Below are 8,529 nucleotides of genomic sequence, written 5' to 3' on the forward strand. Positions count from 1 at the left end.
CTTCAGTGACTGGAGTGTGCAGGAGGTATTTTTGGCTTTATTGGAAGCTGAAGCTGTTAGTCAGGGCACCAGCTCAGCATCTTTCTTATAAAGTACTAATACTTTGGGTTTCCCTTTCCCTCACTTTCATTTTTTTTTATTTTAACATTTTTTAACCGTACAAGTGCCCGATTTAATACAAGTAATCAGTGAGGAGTGCTATTCTTTGCTGTAGTCACCACAAAAACACACAATAGCATGATTTGGTCCAAATTTTCGGAAAATGCAGATCATTAGTGAAAATTTCGATTAAATATTTTGATAGTAATTTCCAAAACTTCACATATTGCAAAATAGGGAGAAATGGGATTTGAATTAGGGGTGAAATAAAACTGGCAAATGTATATCTTCAGTGCAGGCAGCCTCTCCTAGTCAAGAGCAATTTGCCAATCTGTGTGCTAATCTCTCCTCATTTTTCAGTAGAAAAAATGTAGAGACTGTTTCACCAGATTTTTCCACAGTAAGGAGAAATTCTCTAACACTTTCTCAGGGATGTGGAACCACCACTAGCAAAAGTAACAGCACAACGTCTTCCTCCATCTTTCCTTTCCTCCCTCCCCCCTTTATTGTTTTTGTTTGTTTGTTTGTTTGTTTGCCTTTTTCCCTTTCCCCTAATTTTTACAGCTGCTACTAGTGAAAATTTGGCTGTTACTTTGCATCCTGCACAATTCCCAGCTGTGCTGGAAAATGTAAGAGGAGGCAAGTGGTTGTTGTCAAGGAAGGGAGGGAGGGAGGGAGGGAGGGAGGGAGGGGGGGAGCTAAAACAAAAAAGGGGTGAAGAACCTTTGGACAGAATCCTGCAGTGGTTCATCTTTAACTATCTTCCTCACAGTATACATAATTTTTTGTGTTGGCACCAGACCATTTAGCCAGAGGGTAGAAAGGGAGAGGGGGAGATGGTGTACACGTGTGTACATAAACATACATATACTTAATTGATTGGTCCATCAACAGATAGTTAAGGCTCCAGTGAAAACTCATCTCAGATCTTCTACTGGTTGACAGCTATAATGACTGTGGAAAGAAGGAGTTAAATCTCCATGACGACATTGTAGTTTCCCAACAAGTTTACGGAAAACTCTCCCTGAAATGTTAGGAATGATTGCCAATCCTTTTCAGTTTCCCTTCCCAATCATTTACTTCTCATGCTAAAGTGCCAGTGACAGAATGAAAGTACAGTCAATCCCAAGTGCTGGAGAATATTATCACCCCTGGTACAGTGTGTGGAACACAGATGAAGCATCCCTTGAAGCTGACAGGTTTTGACATTCAGTCTGACATGCTTCTCTGTTTCTGTATGGCACTGTTCAGAGAAAAGGCAAGAGACGGAAGCGTTGCTTGACAGGTATTATTATTTAGATGGAAAAAATCAAGCATCAGGGAATTAAGGCTTTCACAGGCATAAAATCTGGACACTCAATGTGAGGAAGGGGTGGACTGTGCTCTGGAAACCCGTTTGAGCTTCAGCATTTGAAGAGGAATACCGACTAGAAATGGAATTCTTCAACCTTGAATGTTTCTTTTCCATCTCTGTATTTAGTTCAATACAAAACAATTAAACAGTCCTAAATGTGAGGTGAGCTGTTCCAAAAAAAGTCATTTTCCAAGAACATGCAGAAGTGATTTAAAAGATTGGGCATGAAGAAAGTGAAAGAAAGAAATATGCAGAATTTGAAAGGGTGCTGACAAAGAAATAGCAGACAAATGGGCACAGCTATATCTCCTTCAGAGAGAGTCCAAAGAAAAAGCAGAAGGAATGGGTTGTGCAGGTGCGCTGGTTATTTAAACAGTGGGTTATGTTGTAGTTGTGCAAAATGCTTTAAAAATAGCCGAACCCTTTAGATTAATTTAAACAATGCTATGAATCTCCAGAGTTCCTAGGACTGACCCTACTGTTAGGAAGAGTGAGTTGGCTGCCTCAGATGGTAGATTCTGAGAAGCACGTAACCGCAACAAATTGGAAGGCAGAACTGTTATGTCCCACATGAACTGCATGGTGTCCCCTAAGCTGATCTGCTACCCTTGGGCATAGTGGACAATGCCATCCCATTGCTAGTACTGAAGTACATTTTGTTTCAAGAGCCATGCTAGTCAGAATTTGTACATTGAATGCTGGTAAAGGTATCATTTAATCCTTAGCCTTGGGCAGAAAATTTCTTGGGACAATCCTATGATTTTCTGTCACTCAATCACACTGCTGTACAATGGTGCCTTGCTTGACGATGTTAATTCATTCCAGCAAAATCGCTGTAGAGCGAAAACATCATCAAACGAAACAAAAAAACCATTGAAACGCTTTGAAAACCATTCAATGCGTTCCAATGGGCTGAAAACTCACCATTCAGTGAAGATACGCCATAGGGGTGGCCATTTTCGGTGCCTGTGCAGCGAGGAATCCGTCCCTAAGCACAGTGGGGGCCATATTCTGCAGCCGGAAGTCATTTTGAAAGCCGATGATCAGCTGTTTTTGATCGTCGTAAAGCGAAAATTGGTTCCCGAAGCAGGGAACCGATCATCGTGCAGCAGAAAAACCCCATTCAAAACATCATTTTGTGATCGCAAAAACCTCACCGTCAAGTGGATTCATCGTTAAACAGGGTAATCGAAAAGTGGGGCACGACTGTAATTCCCATGATCAATAAATGCTGTCATGGATTTACAGAAATTGAAATTTTCTCTCTGTGTGTGTAGTGCTCAGTTGACACTGGTGTGTGCATATTTCTCAGTGGAAAGGCATGACTGAGAAGCCGGTATTGGAAACCTACCTATCATAAATAAGTGATATTAATATCTCCATACACCATTCTACACATATCTACTAAGACAGTGCTTCCCACTGGGTTCCCAATCCTGGGTTCCCAAATATTCTTGGACTACAACTCCCAGAAATCCTGGTCAGCATAGGTAGTGGTGAAGGCTTCTGGGAGTTTTAGTCCAAGAACATCTGTGGACTCAAGGTTGGGAACCATTGTATTAAGAAGTAGGTTCTGTTGTTTTGAGCAGGACTACCTCTCAAGTAAGCCTGTAAATATAGAGCATCCCAGTTGCTATGCTGCTTTGTTAGATGGTTCTGCCTCGAGAAGGGAAAGCATCTGATAATGATAATTCTGGATTCTCCTGTCAGGGGAGGGGACACCTATTTGTTAGGGGAGATGGAAAGCGGAGATGGAAACTCTTTTTGTCCACTGGACATTTATAGGTTATTTTGTAATCTCGTTTAATAATAATCTTAGAACTGCTGAGCTGGAAGGGACCCCATGGAACACTGAATCCAGCTTCTGTTAAGGAGGCACAATGGGGAATCAAACTTCCAACCTCTGGCTCTACAGCCCGATATTTAAACCACTGAGGTAAGCTGAAAAAGATGATTCCCAGACTCCTCTAGCTTTTGGCTGTGCTGGCTGGAGGAGTCTAGGCATCATAGTCCAAAAAAAGAGAGAAACCTCTCCAAGCTCTTGAGGAACCTGCCTGTTTTTCAACAAACAAATTATGTGACAAATGAAAAACAGTCAGTTGGCAAGGAAGAATTTGCAAAGTCCAACAATTATTATGATCTTGCTTTTACTGATGCACAAGGACTGCTGTAGTGAGAAGGTTTCGCGCGCAGGAGGGACATGACCACGCCCTCGAAATGTACAGCGGCTTTGCTCTCCCGGCCCCGGAAGAAGCAAGCCAGCCGGGCCACGTGACGGGGATGAGGACTGGCCCTTTTATGGGGGGGCCCAGCCCTCGGCTTGTCCTCTTTCACTTCTAGCAGCAAGGAGACTGAACGATTTGGCTGGCTGGCTTGAGGAGAACTGTTTGAAGGGGGTGGCCTTTGAGCTTCCCCCCTGCTTTATTCCTTTGTTTTACGGCCCCATCATCGGGGCTTTATTTGTTTGGCCGTATTTTACAGAGGCTTGGTTTGGAAGACTCAGAGGGGGGGAAGTTGGGAGGTAGCGCTGATGAGCGGGCCGCGCCCACGGCCCTACCCGACCATCAGCTGTTAGGCGCCCCCCCACTCCTGCCCAGGCGCGGCTTCCCGACCATCAGCTGTTTTTGCGGGCTCAGCTAAGCTAGCCCGCTCCAGGCTTAGGAGACTGGGAGGGGGATTTTGGTGGGCGGCACGGGGAGGGTGTGTGCCCGCGGCGTGGCTTACCCAGCAGCTTTTAGGAGGCTTCCCTCCCTTAATCACCGAAGTGCAGTATCCAGCCATCAGCTGTTTGGCGGGCACAGCGAAGCTGGCACGCTGCGCTCGGTTGAGCCAGAGAAGTCTGGGAGGGTGAGATTAGAGGGGTGGCGCGGGGTGCGTGCACACCCTCTGTGCTACCCGGCCAGTAGCTGTTAGGAGGCCTCCCCTTCTTCTTCCCTGAAGCGCAGTCTTCGGACTACCAGCGGTTTAGTGGCATTAAATCAATAAAATTAATAAGTTGTCCCGCCCGTGCTGGGAATCACCAGCAGAGCCCTTGTCCCTTTAGTATGGGACGAGGCGGGCATGAAGGGAAGGTTTATTTTGCTTTAGGCTGGGCTTGATTGAGTGGCCGCCATTTTGTGAGCCTGGCTCCGCCACATGGTTAGCTCCCGGCCGCCATTTTGAGGGCTAGTTTCGGTTTCAAAAAAATGCATCGAGGCCAATCAGAGGCCAGACTGTTTACTGACTTGTACTAAAAATTTTTAGTATAAAATTGTAAAGTGAAGCGAGAGCAAGGTAAAGTCCATAGGCTCCCCTTCAAAGGAGAACCCTTGTGGTGGGTTAACCTTTTGGTGGTACCAGATCTTGGGGCATTTAGGATTTAGACTAAGGACACCGGGTCCTTGGGCAATCAAAATGCCGCCCAAGAAGGGAGGAGGGGGAAATAAGAAGGGCAAAGCCCCTGCAAAGAGGCAAGTGGTTCCCCAGGTGTCACCCCCTCAGTCATCCTCTGATGAGGAATCATGTATTATGCTGAGAGAATTGCAGGCCAAAGTGGCAAATCTGGAGGCTAAAAAGTTAGAAAGGCAAGCCCCTAGGGAATTCAAGGTTACCCCTCGTCACTCTCCCAGAGCTACGAATGGATGTTGTAGGGCTGAAAGGAGAGCTCTGACACAGGATTTAATGAGATGTTTTGATGCCCTTGAATCGGAGCAGGGTCACGTGGTCGAAGGACAGACGGTAGATGAAGGATCAATGGCTGCACCTACGGGGCCTAGAGGGAGGAAACGCAAGAGAATGGAGACAGCAGAGGACCAAGACGAGGCAGAGGGAACATCATATGGGCACGAGCCCGTTGATGAACCCGCTGCGAGTTCGCAAGGTGTCCCAACAACCTCTAGGGCTTCATATGGTGAGTACGAAGTTCCACACAACACACAGGGTCAATTGGTGGCTTGGCTGTGGTTGGAGGCTTGCAACAGCCATTGGCCTCGCCCAATCCTTACACATCACCTCCCATGGCGTGGCCTGGTGGTTTTTGGCCCCCAATAAGCCCACAATGGTTTGGTTGGGGTGTGCCTTATGCAAATCCTGCTAATGCAACACCAGCTAGCGAGGGTAGGAATTTAAGGGCTAAGCAACATCCTTCAGTGCCGGATTTGGGTTACAACACGGCTCCGATAGCCGCAATTCCATATACAGACTATAGCACGCCTCTGGGTGACCATTTGACCCGGGCAGTGAAGGAGAAGATTTGGACAGGACAATACATTGATTTTTATGAGCTCTTTAACCGGCAGATTGAGGTCCGGGAGATAGATAAGGACGACGAAAAAATTAAGGAGAAACACAGGCGGAAGAGGCCTGATAGGAATTGGGATAATTAGGTCACGGGATTCACTATATATGCAGGGGTACTGGTTAAAACACAACCCTGGAAGGCATCAGCTCTATTCCAGTATTTTGACATAATCCGTAGAGCACAAACAGAGTTTGAGGACCTGGCTTGGCTTCGGTACGACGAAGCATTTAGAATGAGGAGTGCAATCAGGCCCGAGCTGAGATGGGATGAGACACACCCTGGGCTTTGGTTGCAACACATGATGCCTGCCAAATGCAATTTAGGTGACAGATTTGACTGTGGTCATCTGAATATAAAATCCACAGAGGCCACTGATGCCCATCAGGGGGAGGGTCAGCCTTGGTGGCCCTGTTATGAATTCAATAATAAAGGTAGTTGTGCACGGTCCCCATGCAGGTTTAACCATGCCTGTATGGCATGTGGGGGAAAGCATCCTAAAATGAACTGTGTTAAAGCAGGATCACAGCAGCAAGACAAGATGGGAGGACCTAGCAAGAAATCGGAAGGGGGTAGTGGTGTTACGGGAAAGGGGACCCACGCCAATTAAAATCAGAACTCGGAGAGGGATTAGTGAGTTTCCTTAGGAGTGGGGGAGTAGAATACTTGATGTTTGGGGTTGACACAACACTGGCTACCATGGGAGGTAACACAGAACATATTAAGTAATTAAGATTTTGGTCGTTTGGTTGCTAAAACAAAAGTATCAGACTACTAACTAATGCATTGCGGAGGCTGTTTATATCATTTCAGGTGGAGAGGCCCCGGAGGGACGAAGTCACATAATTAGTGGCACAGTTTCATCCATTAGGCGGCACGTCGTGCTGCATCTTTCCCATGTGGGATGATTTGGGGGCTTGATGCCCATGCATTGATGGTTTTGGAGAAGCATGCCTGGCATGCATTGGTTACAGCTTGGAAGAATGACATCTTTGGAAAATGGGCCTTCGGGCATTTTGGTGGTACACTTGGTTGGCAATGGTTGGTGTAGATCACCAGAAAGGGCAATGATGTCTTGTTATACTGGAGACCGATGGAATCCAAATGTATGTTGCAGGTTTGGACATTTGCTGGAAGATAGAGGGAGCCTGCTTTATGAGCTTGGCCAGCTCGGTGGGAACATGGGACATAGCTATGCTAGTCCTCATGCTTTGGCGGGTAGTGCGGGAAATACTGGTTGTCCTGGTGTGTCCCTTTGATAATTATGCTAAGCCAACAGCGCATCTAACCTTCCGGTTCTGCGGATTGTGCGATTACAGGGCCGGAGGCGGCAAAATGCGCTGGGCCACTTTCGAACCTACAGTCATCAAAATATAGATGGCTCGAGGTCTGGGGTGTTTTATAGAGGCCTGCCAGGTTCCTCCTGTCATCAAGACAGCTGGAAACTGGGGCCCGGGACTCGCCCATTGACTTATATGGATTGGTTGGATGCCATGCAGTTATTTCTCCGTACTACCGCAGGCCCCCTCAATTCTGGAACTGGTTGATTGCATTAATCAGAATTGGTTTAATAAAGTATGGCCTGTATTTTATCCAAAAGTTATTGTCTTGCGTCTTCATTTCGGGGCCTGGGGGAGCAAGGCTATGAGTCAGGCTTCTTTTTACAGGTAGACACACAATGACTCATTCTGTACATGTTTAGATTTCTAAATAAGATTGCTGTTCCTAATAAAATATAACATTGGAGTTTGACATACCAGTGAAATTTTTCCTCACCTCCAGAGCAGAATTTCTGTGGAAACAAATTAAGGTCATCTTCATGAGCATGCTAGAGAGATGGGGTGGGGGTGGAGACATTCATAGGGAGTATTATTGCTATAACACTTTGGTGAAAAACCTTTTTCTTTGTAAGTGATCTTTTCTTTTGATCTTTAAACAGCCCTGTTCAAAATTAAAGTTATATGGAATTGCCTATTTGTGTAAAATGAAGCAAAACTATTTTCCTTGTGGTCTTCTAGGGACACCTTTTCACCCTTCTTAAGGATGCCCAAATAAACAAGAAAAGCTCTCTATTATCATCAGAATTCTATCTGCCATGGTCAAGGAAATCATCCCATAATAATATTCCTAGAAGCATTTCCATGACTGTATGGTCCTACCTTGTTCTGATCAGTATATGACTTGTGACTGAAAGAAAAAAAAATGACACGTACATATGAAAAAGAAAATACACCCTTTTTGAATTCTATTCTTTTATGTATCAGGACATAATAAAAATAATCTTATCAGGTCTGAAAATTAGGTAAAAGCAACCTCAGATGAACAACACATGACATATTATACCATGTCATGATTTATTTATAGAGATGGGAGTATTCATATTTATGAATATCCCCCTCACAGGTGCATATAACGAGGTTCCGCCTCCCTGGGGCCAGACTGACCACTCATCATTCTGCTACTGCTATGGGCTTTGCACGCCCTTCCTATCGCTCTCGAGCTTGCAATGGATTAGCCAATCTTCTATCTGGCAGAGAATCTTGTCATCCCACCTTCTGCCAGGAGTGGCTAATCCACCATGATTTCTGGAGCAATAAGAAGGGAGCGCGGAGCCTGCAGCAGTGGCGGAATGGTGAGTGGTCAGTCTGGCCCCATTCATTGTGAAAGAATTTTGACCCACTCTTCTTTACAACATTGCTTCAGTTCATTGAGGTTTGCTGGCATTTGTTTATACATAGCTCTCGTTAAGGCCCACCACAGCATTTCAATTGGGTTGAGATGTGAACTAGACATGGGGGCT

Source organism: Pogona vitticeps, chromosome 1, assembly GCF_051106095.1.
Source record: "Pogona vitticeps strain Pit_001003342236 chromosome 1, PviZW2.1, whole genome shotgun sequence".
In the NCBI taxonomy this organism is placed as follows: domain Eukaryota; kingdom Metazoa; phylum Chordata; class Lepidosauria; order Squamata; family Agamidae; genus Pogona; species Pogona vitticeps.